We start from the raw sequence: 23,232 nt of genomic DNA on the forward strand, positions 1-23,232 counted from the left end.
AACTAAAGAACATGTCAGAGACTTCATCTCTCTCGACCCGGGCATGAGCTTGAAAAACTAGTTTCAGCTCCTCGAACATCTCATATGCTCCGTGTTGCTCAAAATGCCTTTGGTGCCCCGGTTCTAAACTATAAAGCATGCCGGACTGAACCAGAGAGTAGTCATCACTCCGTGACTGCCAGGCATTCCTAACGTCCTGGTCTGCCGCATGAACGGGAGGATCACCTAGTGGTGCATTAAGGACATATGCCTTCTTGGAAGCAGTGAGGATGAGCTTTAAGTTACGAGCCAATCCGCATAGTTGCTCCCATCATCTTTCAGCTTGGTTTTCTCTAGGAACGCATTGAAGTTGAGTGAGACATTTGCGTTGGCCATTGGATGTACAATATTTGTAAAGACAATTTTTGGACTAATTTCATGATAATTAAGTTCATCTAATCAAATTACTAATGAACTCCCACTCAGATCGACATCCCTCTGGTCATCCAAGTGACACATGATCCACGTCGACTAGCCCGTGTCTGATCATCACGTGAGACAGACTAGTCATCAATGGTGAGCATCTCCATGCTGATCGTATCAACCATATGACTCATGTTAGACCTTTCGGTCTGCCATATTCGAGGCCATGTCTGTACATGCTAGGCTCGTCGAGTCTACCTAAGTGTTTTGCATGTGTAAACTGGCTTACACCTGTTGCATGCGAACGTTAGAATCTATCACACCCGACCATCACGTGGTGCTTCGAGACAATGATCCTTCGCAACGGTGCACACTTAGGGGAATACATATATCGAAATTTTAATGAGGGATCATATTATCTTTGCTACCGTCGTTCTAAGCAATAAAATGAAAAACATGATAAACATCACATGCAATCATATAGTGACATGATATGGCCAATATCATATTGCTCCTTTGATCTGCATCTTTGAGGCACCATGATCATCATTGTCACCGACATGACACCATGATCTCCATCATCATGATCTCCATCATTGTGTCTCCGTGAAGTCGTCACGCCAACTATTATTTCTACTACTATAGCTAACGTTTAGCAATAAAGTAATGTAATCACATGGCGTTGCATCTCATACAATAAATTAAGACAACTCCTATGGCTCCTGCCGGTTGTCATACTCATCGACATGCAAGTCGTGAATCCTATTACAAGAACATGATCAATATCATACATCACATATGTAACAGCACATCCTTTTGGCCATATCACATCACATAGCTTACCCTGCAAAAACAAGTTAGACGTCCTCTAATTGTTGTTGCAAGTTTTACGTGGCTGATTAGGGTTTCTAGCAAGAATGGTTCTTACCTATGTGACAACCACAACGTTGATATGACAATGCTATTTTCCCTTCATAAGGAGCCTCTTCATCGAATCCGATCCGACTAAAGTGGGAGAGACACACACCCGCTAGCCACCTTATGCAACAAGTGCATGTCGGACGGTGGGACCAGTCTCACGTAAGAGTACGTGTAAAGTCGGTCTGGGCCGCTTCATCCCACGATGCCGTCGAATCAAGATAGGACTAGTAACGGCAAGCAATTGAAAAAATCGATGCCCACAACTTTTGTGTTCTACTCGTGCATAGAATCTACGAATAGAACCTTGGCTCGGATGCCACTATTAGGGAACGTAGTAATCTCAAAAAAATTCCTACGTCATGCAAGGATCTATCTATGGAGAAACCATTAACGAGCAAAGGGGTAGATCATCTTCATACCTTTGAAGACCGCTAAGTGGAAGCGTTGCTAGAACGCGGTTGATGGAGTCGTGCTCGCAGCGATTCAGATTGCGGTGGATTCCGATCTATGCACCGAACAACGGTGCCTCCACATTCAACACACGTGCAGCCCGGTGACGTCTCCAATGCCTTGATCTAGGAAGGAGGGAGGAGAGGTTGAGGGAGAGCTCCGGCAGCACGACGGCGTGGTGACGGTGGAGCTGCATGGTATTCCGATAGAGCTTCGCCAAGCACTACGGAGGATGAGGAGGAGGAGTAGTAGGGCTGCGCCAAGAGAGAGAGAATTTTTGTCTCAAATCAGCCGCAAACCCTCCACTATTTATAGGAGGAGAGGTAGGAGAGTGCCCACCCTTAGGGTTTCCCACCCTAAGGGGTGCGGCAGCCCATCTAGGGCAAGGAGCGGAGGCCAAGGGGTGGAGGGAGTGGCGCCCTAGGGTGGGCAAGCCCACCACACCTAGGGTTAGCACACCTCCCCTCTTCTTGCACCTTGGGCTGCTGCTGGTGGCGCACCAGCGCACATATGAGTGGTTCCCATCCATTGTTTGGCCCATATACCGCTTCGGGGCTGGTGGCCCTTCCTGTTGGACCCCCGGAACCCTTCCGGTGGTCCCGGTACCCTACCGGTGACGCCCGAAACACTTCTCGCGATCAAATCCTCACTTCCTATATATTAGTCTTTACCTCCTGACCATTCTGAAACTCCTCGTGACGTCCGGGATCTCATCTGGGACTCCGAACAACCTTCGATAACCGCGTACACTATTCCCATATAACCCTAGCGTCATCGAACCTTAAGTGTGTAGACCCTACGGGTTCGGGAAGCATGCAGACATGACCGAGAGACCTCTCCGGTCAATAACCAACACCGGGGTCTGGATATCCATGTTGGCTCCCACATGTTCCACGATGATCTCATCGGATGAACCACGATGTCGAGGATTCAATCGATTACGTATGCAATTCCCTTTGTCTACCGGTATGATACTTGCCCGAGATTCGATCGTCGGTATCCCTATACCTTGTTTAATCTCGTTACCGGCAAGTCTCTTTACTCGTTCCATAACACATCATCCCGTGGCTAACTCCTTAGTCACATTGAGCTTAGTATGATGATGCATTACCGAGTGGGCCCACAGATACCTCTCCGTCACACGGAGTGACAAATCCGAGTCTCGATTCGTACTACCCAACAGGTACTTTCGGAGATACCTGTAGTGCACCTTTATAATCACCAGTTACGTTGTGACGTTTGATACATCCAAAACATTCCTACGGTATCCGGGAATTGCACAATCTCATGGTCTAAGGATATGATACTTGACATTAGAAAAGCTTTAGAAGACGAACAACACGATCTTGTGCTATGCTTTGGATTGGGTCTTGTCCATCACATCATTCCCAATGATGTGATCCCATTCTTAATGACATCCAATGTCCATGATTAGGAAAGCATGATCATTTATTGATCAACGAGCTAGCCAACTAGAGGCTCACTAGAGACACATTGTGATCTATATATTCACACATGTATTACGGTTTCCGGTTAATACAATTATAGCATGAATAATAGACAATTATCATGAACTAGGAAATATAATAATAACCACTTTATTATTGCCTCTAGGGCATATTTCCAACAGTTGTCTCTAATGCCTAACCCCAAAATGCTAGTGGTAATTCAATAAGAGACATCATAGTATGCACCATATCCAATAGGGTGCAACTACGATGTACGGACACACCATCACACTATGGTGTTCGAGGTGTCATGAGTAGTGAAACAATTTTCACATTGTCTTAAATGTATACCAAACTGAAACTCAGATATTCATCTCTACGATCACATCATAGACATTTCATCCTATTTTCACGATGATCTTCAATTTCATCCTGAAATTGCTCGAACTTTTCAATAATTCAGACTCGTGATTTATAAAGTAAATACACATGTATCTACTCAAACCATGTGTAAAGTAAGAATATAACGATATCCACTACGTGCCTCAGCACTCATTGGACTGCATACTTCAAAATGTATTATTTCCAATAAGTCACTTTCCCGTTCCATCTCACTAGAAAACGAGGCCTTAAGTCATCTTGCCCATGTGGCATGATTTGCATCTCTCAAGTGATTCAAAATCAAGTGAGTCCAAAAGATCCATGTGCATGGAGTTTCTTCATGCGTTTGCACCAATAGGCATGGTTCGAATGTCTCAAACGATTCAAAAATGAGTGAGTCTTAAGATCCATCAGCATGTAGCTTCTTCATGCGTTTTATGCCAATATGAATCAAATGTCAGTGCCACAAGTAAGTGATGCTATCATTACTACTTCGTATCTTTTAGCATCAATAATATCAACATGTGTACCACTATGATTGAGATTCAATAAACCATTCATATTAGGTGCATGTCCATTGAAGGTTTTATTCAAGTAAATAGAGTAACCATTATTCTCTTTAAATGAATAACCGTATTGCAATAAACATGATCCAATAATGTTCATGCTCAATGCAAACACCAATTAATATTTAGGTTTAACACTAATCTCGAAGGTAGAGAGAGCGTGCGATGGTGATCACATCAACCTTGGAAACACTTCCAACACACACATCACCTCGCATTTAGCTAGTCTCCAATTATTATGCAGTTTTTATTTCGACTTACTAGCATTTAGCAACTGAACCGGTATCTAATACCCATGTGCTACTAGGAGTACTAGTAAAGTAAACATCAATAACACGTATATCCAATATACTTTTGTTGACGTTGCCAGCCTTCTTATCTACCAAGTGTCTAGGGTAGTTCCGCCTTATTGATCATTCCTCTCATCATAGAAGCACTTAGTCTCTGGTTTGGGTTCAACCTTGGGTTTCTTCATTGCGTGACAACTGAGTTGTCATTCTCAAAGTTTCCCTTCATTCCCTTTACCCTTCTTGAAACTGGTGGTTTTACTAACCATCAACACTTGATGCTCCTACTTGATTTCTACCTTCGCGGTGTCAAACATCGTGAATAGATCAGGGATCGTCATCTCTATCCTTGATATGTTATAGTTCATCTCGAAGCTGAGTAGCTTGGTGGCAATGACTTCGGAGAACTATGTCAATCACTATCTAATCTGGAAGATCAACTCCCACTCGATTCAAGCGATTGTAGCGCCCACACAATCTGAGAACATGCTGAACGATTGAGCTTTTCTCCTTTACTTTGCACGCAAAGAATCTTGTCGGAGGACTCATACCTCTCAACACAGGCACAAGCCTGAAATCCTAATTTCAACTCTTGAAACATCTCATATGTGCTATGACGTTCAAAACGTCTTGGGAGCCTCAATTCTAAGCCATAAAGCATGACACACTGAACTATGATGTAGTCATAAAAAAATGTATGCTAGATGTTCGCAACATCCACAGACAACACTCGGGGGGTAGCACACCGAGTGGTGCATTAAGGAGATAAGCCTTCTGTCCAGCAATGACGACAATCCTCAGTTTACGGACCCAGTCCGTATAATTGCTACTATCATCTTTCAACTTCGTTTTATCTTGGAACATATCAAAAATAGGGGAGCTACATCGCAAGCTTATCATGTACTTCCTCTGTCCCAAAATAAGTGAATCAAAAGTGACTCAACTTTGTACTGAAGTTAGTGCAAAGTTGAGTCATTTTTAAGTCACTTATTTTGGGACGGAGGGAGTACAACATAATCTGCAAAGGCATTTTGACTATGTTCATGATAATGAGTTCAATTAATGATATCACTTAAGAACTCCCACTCAAATTGACATCCCTCTGGTCATTCGACTGGTACATGATCCAAATCTGCCAACCCATGTACGATCCTCACGTTAGATTAGGTGGATTCAATGGTGAACATCTCCATGTTGATCATCTCTACTATATGACTCGTCAAGTTTAACCCGAGTGTTCCGCGTGTGCAAAACTATCTTACACCCGTTGTATGTGAACGTAGAGTCTATCACACCCGATCATCACGTGGTGTCTCCAAAGGATGAACTTTTGCACCGGTGCACACTCGGGGGGAACACAATTTCATCTTGAAATTTTAGTGAGATATCACCTTATAATGCTACCTTCGTCCTAAGAAAAACAAGGTGCATAAAGGGATTAACATCACGTGCAAATCAGAAGTGGCATGATATGGCCATGAACTTGTGCTTATTGATCTCCATCTTTAAAGCATCGACATGATCTCCATCGTCATCGAAGCCACACCATGATCTCAATCATCATGATCTTCATCATTGTGCTTCCATCGAGGTTGTCGCTCCATCTATACTTGTACTACTATTGCTACCATTTTAGCGAAAGAGTAAAGCATCACCAAGCGCTAAAATAAATTAAAGACAACCCTATGGATCCTGCCGGTTATCGTAGCATCGACATGCAAGTCGATATTTAACTATTACAACATGATCAAGTCATACATCAAATATATCATATCATGTCTTTGGCCATATCATATCACAACATACCCTGCAAAAACATGTTACACATCCTCTAATGTGTTGTTGCATGTTTTACGTGTCTGCTATGGGTATCTAGCATGATCGCATCTTACTTACGCAAAACCACAATGGTGATATACAAGTTGCTATTTAACCTTCTCCAAGAACCGCCTCTGTCAAATCCGATTCAACTAAAGTAGGAGAAATAGACACCCGCGAGCCATCTTTATGCAACAAGTTGCATGTTAGTCGATGGAACCGGTCTCTCGTAAGCGTACGAGTAATGTTGGTCCGGGCCACTTCATCCAACACTACCACCGAATCAAGAGAAGACTAAGGTGGGAAGCAATCTGAATATCAACATCCACAAACTCCTTTGTGTTCTACTCGAGATGTCATCTACGCATAGACTTAGCTCTAATAACACTGTTGGGGAACGTCGCATGGGAAACAAAAAATTTCCTACGCACACACAAGATCTATCCATGGTGATGACCATCTATGAGAGGAGAGATTGTATCTACATAACCTTGTAGATCGCTAAGCGGAGGCGTATGTAACGCGATTGATGTAGTCGAACATCTTCGCAATCCAAATCATAGTCCGCCCCACAATCTCATCACGATCCATCCCGCGATCCCATCACGGTCCATCCCGATCTAGTGCCGAACGGACGGAACCTCCGTGTTCAACACACGTACAACTCGATGACGGTATCTGCCTTATTGATCCAGCAAGAGGGGTGGAGAGGTAGCTGTGTTCTCCAAGAGCCTAATGGCGTGGTGGCGATGGTGGTGTAGCTGATATGGAAGGGCTACGTCATGCACTACCAAACCTAATCTAGAGGAAGAACGAACTAGAGGGAGGGAGAGAGGTCGTGCCTTAGATTAAGGTGTGGCTGCCCTCTCTCCCCTCCACTATATATAGGTGGGAGGGGGAAGGGTGGCGCCCTAGGATTTTCCCTAGGGTTGGCCGTCCGTGCCCAAGAGGAGGAGTCCTCCTACAAGTGGGTTTAGTGGAGGCGCTAGGAGGATTCCTCCTCCTAGTCAAAGTACTCCCCCTCTCCACTATTTCAGCTACATAGGCCCATGAGGCTGGCTGCCCAGCCCACTAGGGGCTGGTGCGCCACCTCTTAGGCCTATGTGCCCCCCCTGGGTGGTTGGCCCCTCCCGGTGAACCCCCAGAACCCATTCGTCACTCCCGGTATACTACTGGAAATGCCCGAAACCTTTTCGGAGCCCAAATTGTTGGGGAACGTTGCGTGGGAAACAAAATTTTTCCTACGCACACGAATACCTATCATGGTGATGTTCATCTACGAGAGGGAGATTTGATCCACATACCCTTGTAGATCGCTCAACGGGAAGCGTTAAGAAACGCGGTTGATGTAGTGGTACAGCTTCGTGATTCAAATCACCGTCGTCCCACGAGCCGTTCCGATCTAGCGCCGAACGGACGACACCTCCGCGTTCAGCACACATACAGTGCGATGACGATCTCGGCATTCTTGATCCAAAAAGAGAGACGGAGAAGTAGATGAGTTCTCGGGCAGCGTGACGGTGCGCCGGCGTTGGTGATGATCTATTCCCGCAGGGCTCCGCCCGAGCTCCGCAGAAATCTAATATAGAGGAAGAACTACGAGGTGTAGGTTTGAGTTGCACATGGCAAAGTTGTGTCTCAAAAGCCCTAAACCTCTAGTATATATAGGAGGAGGGAGGAGGAAGCCTTGGCGCCACAAGGGAGGCTCCCTTGGGTCGGCTGAAGTGGAGGAGGGAAGAGTCCTTCTCCAATCCCACTTGGATTAGGACTCCTTCCTTATTTTCCCACCTCTTTTGGATTTTCCACTTTTTCCTCATGGGCTTTCCTTGGATGACTTTGTCAGCCCATTATACCTTATTGTGCATCCAATAAACCCACGTGCACCCCTTGGGGCATGGTGGGCCCATCCAGTGGGCCCCCGGAACCCATTCGCCACTCCCGATACGCTGCCGGCAATGCCCGAAAACCTTACGGAATCCAAACACCAACTTCCTATATATCAATCTTCATTTCCGGACCATTCCGGAAACCTTTGTGATATCCATGATCTCATCTGGGACTCCGAACAACATTTGGTCACCAACACACATAACTCAACTATACTAAAACATCATCGAACCTTAAGTGTGTAGACCCTACAGGTTCGAGAACTATGTAGACATGACGTGAGTCACTCCTCGGTCAATATCCAATAGTGGGACCTGGATGTCCATATTGGATTCTACATATTCTACGAAGATCTTATCCATTGAACCTCTGTGCCAAGGATTCATATAATCCCGTATAACATTCCCTTTGTCCTTTGGTATGTTACTTGCCCGAGATTTGATCGTCGGTATCCCTATACCTATTTCAATCTCGTTACCGGCAAGTCTCTTTACTCGTTCCGTAATACAAGATCCCGTGACTTACACTTGAGTCACATTGCTTGCAAGGCTAGTGTGTGATGTTGTATTACCGAGTGGGCCCAGAGATACTTCTCCGTCACACGGAGTGACAAATCCCAGTCTTGATCCATGCTAACTCGAGGGACACCTTCAGAGATACCTGTAGAGCACCTTTACAGTCACCCAGTAACGTTGTGACGTTTGATACACACAAGGTATTCCTTTGATGTCAGTGAGTTACATGATCTCATGGTCACAGGAATGAATACTTGACACGCAGAAAACAATAGCAACAAAATGACACGATCACATGCTACGTTTATAATTTGGGTCTTGTCCATCACATGATTCTCCTAATGATGTAATCCCGTTATCAAGTGACAACACTTGCCTATGGCCAGGAAACCTTGACCATCTTTGATCAACGAACTAGTCAACTAGAGGCTCACTAGGGACAGTGTGTTGTCTATGTATCCACACATGTACTTGAGTTTCCAATCAATACAATTATAACATGGATAATAAACGATTATCATGAACAAAGAAATATAATAATAACTAATTTATTATTGCCTCTAGGGCATATTTCCAACACAAATACCCTTTTCCTATATATCAGTCTTCGTCTCCGCACAATTTCAAACTCCTCGTGACGCCCGGGATATCATCCGGGACTCCAACAACCTTCGGTCACCAAAATACATAACTCAACTATACCGAAAATGTCACCGAACCTTAAGTGTGCAAACCCTGCGGGTTCGGGAACTCTGCAGACATGACCGAGACACTCTCCAGTCAATAGCCAATAGCGGAACCTGGATGCCCATATTGGCTCCTACATATTGTACGAATATCTTTATTGGTTGAACCTCTATGTCAAGGATTCAGTTAATCCCGTATACTATTTCCTTTGTCCATTGGTATGTTACTTGCCCGAGATTCAATCTTTGGTATCTTTATACGTAGTTCAATATCGTTACCGGCAAGTATCTTTACTCGTTCCGTAATACAAGATCCGTGACTAACTCTTTAGTCACATTGCTTGCAAGGCTTGTTGTGATGTTTTATTACCGAGTGGGCCTCGAGATACCTCTCCGTCACACGGAGTGACAAATCCCAGTCTTGATCAATGCCAACCCAACACCTTCGGAGATACCTGTAGAGCACCTTTATAGTCACCCAGTTACGTTGTGACGTTTAATACACACAAGGCCTTCCTACGGTGCCCGGGAGTTGCATGATCTCATGGTCATAGAAACAGATACTTGACATGCAGAAAACAGTAGCAATAAACTGACACAATCACATGCTACGTTCATATTTTGGGTCTTGTCCATCTCATAATTCTCCTAATGATGTGATCCCGTTATCGAATGACAACTCATGTCTATGGCCAGGAAACATTGACCATCTTGGATCAACGAGCTAGTCCATTAGAGGCTCACTAGGGACAGAGTGTTGTCTATGTATCCACACATGTATTTGAGTTTCCAATCAATACAATTCTAGCATGGATAATAAACAATTATCATGAACAAGGAAATATAATAAAAAATAATTTATTATTTGCTCTAGGGCATATTTCCAACACTCACTAATCATTCGTGTTGTCCAAAATCAAAGTGAGAAATCAACATATGATAGCACACCAAGTTCAACACATGAACCAAGCAGAACCAATGAGCATATAAGATATGCGTTGCACATGTTCTTACATGCATATCTTACTTAAGTAGATATACTATAGTATAAACAAGAAGATAATAACTCCCATAGTACCATAACAACTAGTAATACGAACTCAAAAAGCATGGGAGATTACACAGAGGCAAATGAATTTCTTGGTTGGATATAAGATGCAAGTAGAAGCAAAAGCTGATATGAAGATGACCACGAAATTCTATCATACAAGGTATACCATGTGTAGGAGAACACAATGGTATTTTGAATTATCATTCGGTGATAGATTCCAAATAAGCATAAGATCAACTATACTCACACAAGCATTATATGATAGTTTAGCAATAAGCACAATGCTTAGATACTATATTATTAACGTTCGAATTAGCTAGATCATCTTGTAGAGAAACAATTGGAATGGATTGCATCATATATACCCTTCTTTCAAGTATGATCTAGAAGTTAAACCATATAAAACTTCACTAGTATGTCATACTTACACACATTTAAAGAACGAAACAACAAAAGAATTATTATGCAAATAGAGACATGTTGAGCATAGCAAGGCACAAATATATAAAATAATTGGTCATGGGATACTCACATGTCCTCGATTCTGCCAAGCGGCTCATCTAATTCCTTAATATTCACAGTGTCCATAAGTCCGAAGCCTACGGAATCAACCGAAGGTGTTGCCACCTTTGTAGTATTCGGAGTTGTATCCGAACTGTGTTCACGTGCTAACGATTCACATAGTCCGATCGGTTCGGGATTCGAGACCGGATCATGGTCAGGAGTGATACATCTCCATTGTATCTACTGTTCCAAACTCTTTTGCCCTTGTTTTGGACTCTAATTTGCATGATTTGAATGGAACTAACCCGGACTGACGCTGTTTTCAGCAGAATTGCCATGGTGTTGTTTTTGCGCAGAAATAAAAGTTCTCGAAATGACCTGGAAACTTATGAGGATTTTTTGTGGAATATATAAAAAATACTGGCGCAAGAATTACGTGGAGGGACGGAGCCAGGAGCTCAAAAGCCCAGGAGGCCCCCCCTAGCTGGGCGTGGTAGGCTTGTGAGCCCCTCGTGGCTCCGCAACCTCCAATTCCAGCTCTATATATTCTCTCTTGCTTGGAAAAAAAATTAGAAAGAAGAGTTCATCACGTTTTACGATACGGAGCCGCTGCCACCACTTGTTCTTCCCGTGGAGGGCAGATCTGGAGTCGGTTCTAGGCTCCGGAGAGGGGAAATCGTCGCCGTCGTCATCACCAACCATCCTTCATCGCCAATTCCATGATGCTCTTCACCGTTCGTGAGTAATCTCATCGTAGGCTTGCTAGACGGTAATGAGTTGGATGAGATCTATCATGTAATCGAGTTAGTTTTGATGGGGTTTGATCCCTAGTATCCACTATGTTGTGAGATTGATGTTGCTACTACTTTGCTATGCTTAATGCTTGTCACTAGGGCCCGAGTGCCATGATTTCAGATCTGAGCCTATTATGTTTTCATCAATATATGTGTGTTCTTGATCCTATCTTGCAAGTTGTAGTCACCTACTATGTGTTATGACCCGGCAACCCCGGAGTGACAATAGCCGGAACTACTCCTGGAGATGACCATACTATGAGGAGTTCATGTATTCACTATGTGCTAATGCTTTGTTCCAGTTCTCTATTAAAAGGATACCTTAATATCCCTTAGTTTCCATTAGGACCCCGCTGCCACGAGAGGGATGGACAATAGATGTCATGCAAGTTCTTTTCCATAAGCACGTATGACTAAATACGGAATACATGCCTACATTACATTGACGAGATGGAGCTAGTTACATATCTCCCCAAGTTATAACTGTTACATGATGAATGTCATCCGACATAATTATCCATCACCGATCCAATGCCTACGAGTCTTTTTACTACTGGTCACTGCTGCTACTATTACCGCTACTGCTGTCACTACTGTTACTATCATACTACCGTGCTACTGAAACTTTGCTGCAGATACTAAGTCTTTCAGGTGTGGTTTAATTGAAAACTCAACTGCTAATACTCGAAAATATTCTTTGGCTTCCCCTTGTGTCGAATCAACAAATTTGGGTTGAATACTCTACCCTCGAAAACTGTTGCGATCCCTATACTTGTGGGTTATCAAGACTATTTTCTGGCGCCGTTGCCGGGGAGGCATAGCTCTATTCTCTGAGTCACTTGGGATTAATGTGAGTTGATCACTATGAGGAATCCGAGAGATCCAAAAACTAAAGTCTTGCCCTCAACTACGAGGACAGGTAAGGAACTGCCATCTAGCTCTGCACTTGATTCACCTTCTGTTATGAGTGAGTTTGCGATACCACCTCCTGCTAGAAATTCTGATATGTCGCATGTGCTTGATGATGCTACTTCTGCTATCCATGATGCTTATAATGATGCTTTGCTTGATACTGCTTTGCCCTTGGGTGCATTTCTTGATGCATAAATTGCTAGAGTTGCTGCTGAATGTGATGATACTTCTGAAACTAATGAAATTATTGAAGTGGAACCTGTTGTTCCACCTGTTAGAACTAGCTCTCCTAGATATGAATTGCCTGATATACCTGAGGGTTATGTTATGGAGGGAGAGGTAGATGAAGACTTTCTTGCTTGTAAGGATAGCTATGATCTTGAGAATTTATTGCGCAAGTGGAAAGAAAAATCTCTGAATGCTAGAATGAAATACGATCCTAAGTTTGCTACTTCACCCATCTTTGTTACCGATAAGGATTATGAATTCTCCGTTGATCCTGAGTTGATCACTTTGGTTGAATCTGATCCTTTTCATGGTTGTGAGTCTGAAACGGTTCTATCACATCTTACTAAGCTGAATGATATAGCCACCTTATTCACTAGTGAGGAAAAAAATTCGCCATTACTATATCCTTAAGTTGTTTCCTTTCTTACTAAAGGGTGATGCTAAGACTTGGTTTACTTCTCTTGCTCCTGTTTGTGTGCGTAGTCCCCAGGATATGATATACTACTTCTCTGAGAAATGTTTTCCTACCCATAAGAAACAAGCTGCCTTGCAGGATATATTTAACTTTGTGCAAGTTGAAGAAGATAGTCTCCCACAAGCTTGGGGGAGGCTTGTCTAGTTACTGAATGCTTTGCGTTATCACCCTCTTGAGAAAAATGAAATACTTGATATCTTTTATAATGGACTAACCGATGCTTCTAGGGACCACCTAGATAGTTGTGCTGGTTGTGTTTTCAGGGAAAGAACTGTGGAACAAGCTGAAATTCTATTGAATAATATCTTGAGCAATGATAATGCTTGGACCATTCCCGAACCACCTCTGAAGCCAACTCCGAAGAAAAGAGGTATTCTATTCCTCAGTCCCGAAGATATGCAAGAAGCCAAGAAATCGATGTGTTGGGGATATTACCTGTGGGTAACCCGCCCTTAATGGGTCAGGTCACCAAAGGGGCGACTCACCTTTAATTATGCGTCCAATGGCCGAGGAGCTGTAGGGCGGTTCAAAAAGACCATGTGGATGATGGAACGTCAAGGAAGCTCGTGATCATGGGGAACACAATGACTTAGAGATAAGGGAAGCTACCAAGAGTAGGATGGCAGGACTTTGTAAACCCTAGGGCCTTGACCTGTGTATAAAGGCGAGTCCCAGGTTAAGGTCAGACAGGCTAGAGAGAATCGAGAGCTAGGTCAGGCGAGTTACGCCCTCCTTGTAATCGAAACCACCATTAATCCACACAAAGGACGACGTAGGCTTTTACCTCCTCACGAGGGGCCGAACCTGGGTAAATCTGAGTCTCACTTTTGCTCACCCCCTTTGAGTCGCCACCAAGGTGCGATGGCTCCATCTTTAAGTCTTTTCACGAGGACATCTGCCGTGATAAAACCACGACAGTTGGCGCCTACCGTGGGGCTTACTCATGGTGGAGTTGAGTTCTCAAAGGGAGCCCTATTAGGGTTAGAAAGCTATGCGGTCGGCATCATGACTAAGAGCCGCCGCGGGAAGTACTACATCGACAACTCGCTATGGGAATCGGAGGCCGACTCCGTCGAATCTGGCTACCGAGTCCTCTTCGGCAAGATCAACATTTTCATCGGCATGATCGGGACGCCTGTTCCTGAGCCGGACACCTTCATCGACATCGTCGAGCCGGCCAGGTACGTCCTCCCCGTTACACGACAGAACAAGAGCCGCCAGGTTTTCGTCAGCTTTACGCAGGGAGGCGACGCGCAAGACGAAGAGGCGGGCCAGGAGATCACCCCTGTCAATTCCGATGGCGAGTCATCCATGGGCGAGACAGAGTCGATCCACCCTCTTGAGGAAGGACAACTCGGGGGGCTGTCGCCAGCAATGGATCCTGAAGTCCTCGAGAGATCTCGCCGGCAAATTGCCATCTACATGGCTGGGTCAACCCAGCCTCATCAGAATCCGACTGGCAACAACGAGAACGGAGGACGTCCAAGCCCCCAGCACAAACCATGACGGAACTAGCAGCGGAGATAACCAGCCTTATGGCAACCCCGATTACATCTGATAATCAGGAGTCGGTCAATGCCGAGCTAACCAAACTACGGGAGGCAATGGCCAAAGCATAGCGCGACATGGAAGCAGAGGCCGCCAGGATCGAGACACAACAAGCCGCGGTCGCCGTAGAGACCGAGCGGCTGAACACCGAAGGCTGGCGGCTCGAGATACAGCAGCGCGCGTCTGACGCCGTCCATCAAAGGAGACATAGTGGGCGCGTCCCGGCCGACTTACACCCAACTCGCCTCTTTGACACTCCGCGCACCCCCGGGGCGGGTCCTGATCGGCCTTTGCTAACCGCCCCGAGGGGAGGAATGATTACACCACCCATTCCGCCGCCGGTTCAGCCCATGGACGCCCATGCGACTCGATTCCAGACGCCGCAGGGTCACTCCTCAAACCCCGTCGACAATGTGCTGGCAGTGACGCACCACGTGGAGTCCCTTCCGATTACGGAAACACCCCGACCGAGATAGAAGCTAGAAACACCATCGAGATGCTGAAAACATCCGTGGTTTAGCACGCGCAGTATTCCCATAGCCTTGATCAACTCCACTCTACGCCTCACGCGAGTCACACCAGAAGTCGCCACGAAGATTTCCCGCAGTGACCAGCGGGCCGCGGCGGCTCCCCCAACACCATTTGCTCGAGATGCCCGACACATGAGCCCAGGATATTGTGGATGCAGCGCGGGCCGCGCGGCACATGGAGCCAACGGTCGTGGCGGGTCAGGCCTACCCAGCCTACATACCATCGTTGCCCGCGTCGTTGGACGGTGGGGGAAAACACATTGGAGTATCATGTCTTGTGCCAACTTTGCGCAACGAGCGCATGCCGAAGGACTTCAAAGGGCCCAGAAAGGTTCCCAACTACTCGCCGGATCTCGAGCCCGGGTCATGGATCGAGAGCCATGAACTAGCGATGGATATGCTTGACGTGAGCGAGGCGGTCTGCGCGTAATACTTCACCATGATGCTCGAAGGGACGTCACGCACTTGGCTGAAAAACCTGCCGCCCAACTCCAGCAACACTTGGGCGTAACTGAAGGAGCGCTTCATCAAGAACTTCAAAGGAACCTGCAAGCGCCCGATGACTATCATCGACTTACAACACTGCGTTCAGCGGCCGGATGAGTCGGCCCACCACTCGACCCGACGAGTTGCAGAAGTCTTTCATTCGTCGGAAGGTATTTCGACGGCTCAGGCGGTGTTGATCCTAGAGATAAATTGCCATTACGATCCTGTGGTGCTGAAACTAGGGAGACTTAAGCGAAAGGTACATGACATGGGCGAGCTGATGGACGCCCTTACCAGATACGCTGAGTCGGATGACACCAAGGATCCCGGAGAGGGCGACGATAAGATTGGAGTTACCCACAAGGGCGAGTTTCAAAAAGGCCAATCCCAGTTTCAGAACCGGGGCAATAACCACCATGGCGGGCATGGCAAGAAGCGGCAACAGGAAGGTCCTACAGAATTTGTTGCTAATACTAATACTAGCAACGCAAACCCACGTCAGAAGAAGCGGGGCTTCAGTAGGAAGAAACCGCGTAACTACCATGAAATTCTTAAAGGCCCGTGCCCGTAGCACGCCATGGCTGATGGACTGGCGACTCACTCATGGGAGGATTGCTATGTGATGCAAGAGTTCCGGGCCGAGGCGCTCAAAAGAAGTCAAGGCGGCGAGCAAGGCCAGCGGCAGGAGCAACCCGGCGCATCCGGGTCACGACATGTCACATTCGGGGGTTTCCCCAACCAAGGACCACAGGGCGGGTCGCAGCACAATGCAGGTCAATACCAAGTTCATAACCAGCAGTACCACCCACCAGGAATATTCCAACACCCCCCCGCAAGGAGACCACCAGTGGCAGGAGGACCGGGGCGGGTTCCAAAATAACGCCAAACAGTTGAACAACGGGCAGTACCACGTGTTCACCACCAACACCTGTAAACGGGACCACAAGGTAAAGCACAGAACTTTCGTAGCTGAGCCAGCGCTCCCTCGGTACCTTCACTGGTCAGAGCAACCCATAACATGGAGCCGGGAAGACCATCCACCCCGAGTCGACAACCCTGGCGACTTAGCCCTGGTCGTGGCTCCCCAAGTCAGGGGATACACCCTCTCCAAAGTCCTTATGGACGGGGGCAGCAACATCAACATCCTATATTTCGAGACTTTCCGACGAATGAATCTCCTCGAGAAGGACCTGATGCCATCATCCATAGTTTTCCATGGTATTTTGCCTGGTAAGTCGGCGTACCCCATTGGGCGGGTCAAGCTTAATGTGGCTTTTGGCACGGAATCGAACTACACGAGCGAGTCTCTCTTGTTCGAGGTAGTCAAGATCAAGAGCCCCTACCATGCGCTGTTTGGACGACCAGCTTACGCCAAGTTCATGACCCGCCCATGCTATGTTTAGCTCAAGCTCAAGATGCCTGGAGCCAAGGGTCCCATCACCGTCCACGGCGACAGGAAAATAGCCCAAGAGTGCGAAGAAGGAGATGCGGCTTATGCCAAGTCAGCTTGCGCGGCCGAGGATCTTAAGTTTCACCAATCCCATGTCGACCCGGCTGACATGACGCCGCTCAAAAGGCCAAGTATCAATTCTGAGCCGGCCCTCAAGTTCAAACCAGCGGACAACACCAAGGTCATTGATTTTAGGCCGGGCGACTCCACCAAGCAGTTCACTATTGGGGCGGGTCTTGACCCCAAATAGGAAAGCGCGCTCATCGAATTCATCCATGAGAATCGGGACATCTTTGCATGGAAACCTTCTGACATGCCGGGTGTGCCGAGAGAATTCGCTAAGCACCATCTCAATACTGACCCCAAAGTTAAGCCGGTGCGGCAGTACCTCCGCAGTTTTAACGAAGAGCGCCGTAAGGCGATTGGAGAAGAAGTAGCCCGGCTCCTTGCCGCCGGGTTCATCATCAAGGTTTTTCACCCAGAATGGCTCGCTAACCCGGTCTTGGTACTCAAGAAGAACGACACTTTCCGCATGTGCATTGATTACACGGACCTTAATAGAGCCTGCCCGAAGGATCCGCTCGCCCTTCCCCGCATTGATAAAATTATAGATTCGACGGCGGGTTGCGAACGTCTGTGTTTCTTGGACGCTTATTCAGGATACCACCAGATAAAAATGGCGGTGGCAAATAAGTAGAAGACATCTTTCATAACCCCGTTTTGAGCGTTCTGTTACGTGTCCATGCCGTTTGGGCTTAAGAGCGCGGGGGCGACTTACCAGCGCTGCATCCAAAACTGCTTACATAGCCAGATAGGCCGTAACGTCCATGCTTACATGGACGACATCATGGTCAGATCTCACCGCAAGGAGTCGCTTTTGGAGGATCTCAAAGAAACATTCGACAACCTGCGTGTTTACCAGATGAGGCTTAACCCCACCAAGTGCGTATTTGGTGTCCCCGCGGGGAAGCTATTGGGTTTCTTGGTGTCAGAACGTGGAATCGAGGCCAACCCGAAGAAGATTGAAGCAATTACTTCGCTTGGGAAATCAGCCAACGTTAACCAAGTACAGCGCATGGCGGGTCGAGTCGCGGCCTTGAGCCGTTTCATAAGTCGCCTTGGGGAGAAGGCCATCCCTCTCTACTAGCTGCTCAAGAAAACCAATCGTTTCGTATGGACAGATGAGGCCAACGACGCTTTCGAAGCCTTGAAGCGGCAATTAGCTAACCCGCCAGTGCTGGTGGCTCCGGCAAACAAAGAACCTATGCTCCTGTACATTGCGGCCAATTCCAAAGCAGTCAGCATGGCAGTAGTTGTCGAGCGAAAGGAAGAAGGGAAGGAATACCCCGTCCAAAGACCGGTGTATTTCATCAGCGAGGTCCTCACCCTCTCCAAGCAACATTACCCGCATTGGCAAAAATTGGTTTTTGGGTTATTCATGGCGAGTCGAAAGTTGAAACATTACTTCCAGGAACACCTCATCACGGTCGTCAGCTCCGCCCCCCTCGGCGACATCATACAGAACCGAGAGGCTACTGGACGGATTGCCAAATGGGCCATCGAGCTTGGTCCCCATCAGGTGCGGTATACGCCTCGGACAACTATCAAGTCTCAAGCGCTCGTGGACTTCTTCAATGATTGTACCGAGTTAAAAATACCTAAGGAAAGACCAGATCTTACATATTGGACCATCTATTTTGATGAGTCCAGACAGTTGGAAGGCTCGGGAGCTGGCGTGGTGATAACTTCGCCTCACGGTGACAAGTTTTGCTATGTCCTCCGGCTCATGTTCCCATGCACTAACAATGCAGCAGAATACGAAACTCTGCTCCATGGTTTGCGACTCGCCAAGGAGATGAACCTCACGAGAGTTAGATGCTTGGGTGATTCCGATCTGGTGGCGCATCAGGTTTCTAGCACCTGGGATTCACGATACCCTCTGATGGCGGCTTACAGACGGGCTGTGTCAGATGTGGCGGGTCATTTCAATGGCTATCAAGTGGATCACATCAACCGACAGCTTAACGAAGCAACGGACGCTCTTTCCGCCTTGGTTCGCAGCGTAAGCCGGTTCCTCCCAATGTCTCTTTGGATATATTATATAACCCTTCAGTAAAACTGCCTTCGCAGGAAGATCTGGCGGTACCAGACCCCAAATCTCAACTCGTGGCGACTCTTCACGCTACTCGGGACTGGGCGATTCCCTACATGGCGTATCTCACCAGAGGCGAGTTACCTGACGACGAGCTGCTAGCTCGCCAAGTTGTCCGCCGGTGCAAATCTATGGCCATACACAACGACGAGTTACACAAACGAAGCACCTCAGGGGTATTTCAAAGATGCGTTTCTTCTGAGGAAGGATGTTTGATCCTTAATGAGATTCATGCGGGCGACTGTGGTCATCATGCTGTATCCCAATCCTTGGTTTCTAAAGCCTTCAGACATTAGTTTTATTGGTTGACGGCTCACGCAGACGCGGAGGAGATCGTCCGCCGATGTGATGGCTGCCAAAAGTTTGGACGTTAGATGCATGTACCGGCTCAGGAATTGTAGATGATACGAATCACTTGGCCGATTGTAGTCTGGGGGCTCGATATGGTCAGCCCTTTCAAAATGTCTTCTAATGAAAAGACTCATCTGTTGGTGGCGGTTGACAAATTTACCAAATGGGTGGAAGCAGAACCTGTTAGCAGTTGTGATGCTGATACGGCCGTCAAATTCTTGAAGAAGCTAATTTTCAGGTTCGGATATCCACATAGTATCATTACAGACAATGGTACTAACCTATCCAAAGGTGCAACGCAAGAGTTCTGCTCACGAGAGCATATCTGACTTGATGTTTCCGCGGTTGCACATCCCTAGTCTAATGGATAGGCAGAGATGGCAAATCAGGAAATATTACGAGGGATTAAGCCTCGGCTCACGGTACCTTTGGAACGCACACCAAGATGTTGGGTCGAGGATTTGCCATCAGTTCTGTGGAGTATCAGGACGACTCCAAACCGCTCCACGGGTTTTACTCCTTTCTTTCTGGTCTACGGGGCGGAGGCAGTGTTACCAAGTGACATCAAACATGATTCCCCGCGAGTCGCCGCTTACGTGGAGAAGGACAACGAGTGAGCGCGACAAGACTCGCTGGACACCTTGGAGGAGGAACTTGACTTGACCGCGTCATGGTCGGCGATTTACCAACATGACTTACGCCGTTATCATAGCCGTCGGGTCAAGAGTCGAGCTTTCCAGGTAGGTGACTTAGTGCTCCGTTTGATTAAAGATCATACCGGTATGCACAAGCTGTCACCTCCATGGGAGGCACCGTTTGTCGTCAGCAAAGAATCTTCAGAACGGCTCATACTATTTGATGGATCTTCGCCCAGATCAGCCAACTACGGAGGTTGAGACAACTCGCCCCTCGGACATAGCCCATCTGCGGCCTTACTATACTTAGAGCCATGAGCTCCCTCTCTTTCTTTTATCAAGTTTTTAGCAAATTGTAATCCATGAATTATGAAAGCAATAAAGCCGGCACCCACGAATTTTGGGGTCCTTTGCTGTTTCAGCTTTTGAAAGCATGAGTCTTTATTGTTCTATAAGTCGCCCAAACATGGACACTATCATGGTCAAAGAGCGTAAGTCGTCACGTTGCACTTGCTTCAAAACTGGGCTTTGATAAACCGCCAAAGAGGACCAACGTTTCCAAGTCGCATGGTTCAAACATAGGCGCCTTATTTGGTTTTTGAGAAGCAAACCGGCTTACTTGGGGGCTACTAGTCGCCAAGTCGTTTTGCAGTAAGAGCGTATACACTTCTATAATCCTATGCCTGGTTTCTTCCTAAACCGTATGTCACTTGGGGGCTTCCACACATTGAGTTCAGCCTGAATACCCTCTTGGCTAGCGAAAAATTACCGCATTACAAATGGTTATACTAGACTATGTGTTGAACAAGTCGCCACATGGACCTATGTACTCAAGGCGAGTCAATCCGTTATTTGGACCCTGAACTCGTCTTGGTTAAAACATAAAAGGTACCAGCCAGAGTCACACATGGAAAATAGAGAAACCATTGGTTCATTGAACCTGCTTCACAGAAGCTTGAGTCGCGCCTGATTAGCCGGTCTAAAACAACGAGGCTTTTTTTGCAAAAGTTTCTTAAGGGTAACACTAGAGTTTTGCAAACTCGTCTTATCCTATCGAAACTCATTGAGTCGATAAATTTTTCATTTGAACTGGTTTTGATTATAACTCGCCCCGGTTCATATTTTTTTCCGCGTAACCCGGGGGCTAATTTATCTCTCGCCATGACCCGGGGGCTGATTTCTCTCTCGCCATATCCTGGGGGCTAATTTATCTCTTGCCATGATCCAGGGGGCTGGTTTATTCCTGGACAAGCACTTGCTGAGTTAGCTACCTTTTTCCTAACATACTAGGACAAATTTGGAGCCATTTCTTGGTTTATGAAAAAAGTTGCAGGCGACTCATACATAGGATTCAAGGACTACAAATGGTTCTATCCAAAAGTAAATACAACATGTTTGGTGTTACACACACACTAGCAAGATAATTACATGGCTCGCATGGCCAGAATGGGTATCATTCCCCAGCAAAGGAAAGATCCATGGGCGAGTCAGGCCGCCGCCGAGTCGCCTTGCCTTGAGATTTCTCCGCCTTCAGTTCGTAAGTCGCTCAGTTTCGAGTTACACTTGGACTAGGCAATGAACTCGTCTTCCTCATCCAGGAAGAGAGACAGGTCCAAGTCAAGATCAAAATGATTCTTGGGACGACTAGGAACCAGGCTAGCAATTTCATATGAAGGAGGCGTCACCTTCTTTTTGTTTTTGTTGTAGGCGGCTTGATACTTCTTCAGATCCAAACTGGCTGCTAGTTGAGTCGCTGCATAGCGAGATTCTACGATGGTCCGGTGATAGTCCATCTCGGTGAATTCTGACCCATCGTCTTTCAGCTCGGGGTTGCCGGTAACTATTTCCTCGGTTTTGAGCTCCGGGGCGTACGGTAGGCACCGACTCAGGGTGTTCAACACTCCCGTTCGGGCGGCCGATCTCTTTAATTCTTCTATTTGAGGAGGCAGCGTGGACAAGAAGCCAAGCATTTGCTTGATGGTCATTATTGGTCCCTTGCTGCCCATCACTGCCTTGATTGATAACATGCCTCCGGTGTACAGCTGCTCAGCAAAGGTGTATATGGCTCTTAATTTAAGCACGCAGTCGTCCGACAGATTGACAGCTCGGGCGCCTGCAAAGGGGACATAAGTATTTCGTAACTTTTGATCCCAAATTGGTTAGTCAAAAGAGTTCAAAGATCAAGCTTACCAAACATGGCGACTGTCATATTGGACACATGCTTTTTTAAGCCGGTCAGCTCCTGTTGCGCGGCTTCCAGTTTCTCTTCTGCGTGCTCAACACGCTTCAAGATGGCGGCTTGATCGGCCTTGGCTTTCTTCTCAAATTTTTTCTGGTCGACCTTCATTTTTTCTAAATCGGCCTGTAGCAAGCGGAATTTCGCTTCCAACTCGGAGTAAGCATCCTGTTGACCAGACAGGTTTTTCTTTAAGTCGGCTACCGCCGACTCAGTCTGGGCCATAGACTCCTGCACATCATATTCGAGGAGACAAGTCTCAGAATTTTTGCAAGCAATACTCCTGACACTTGGGGGCTAATGTATGATTTTTTATCAAAAGTCATATCACATACAAGACCCGGCTCTTCTTCTAAAAAGATGACCCGACCCTTGGGGGCTACAGGTTGAAGTTTTCTAATGCAAGACCCGGCTCATCTTCTAAAAAGATGACCCGGCCCTTGGGGGTTACAGGTTGAAGTTTTCTAATACAAGACCAGGCTCATCTTCTAAAAAGATGACCTGGCCCATGGGGGCTAC

The sequence above is a fragment of the Hordeum vulgare genome, chromosome 1H, assembly GCF_904849725.1.
Source record: "Hordeum vulgare subsp. vulgare chromosome 1H, MorexV3_pseudomolecules_assembly, whole genome shotgun sequence".
Classification (NCBI taxonomy): domain Eukaryota; kingdom Viridiplantae; phylum Streptophyta; class Magnoliopsida; order Poales; family Poaceae; genus Hordeum; species Hordeum vulgare.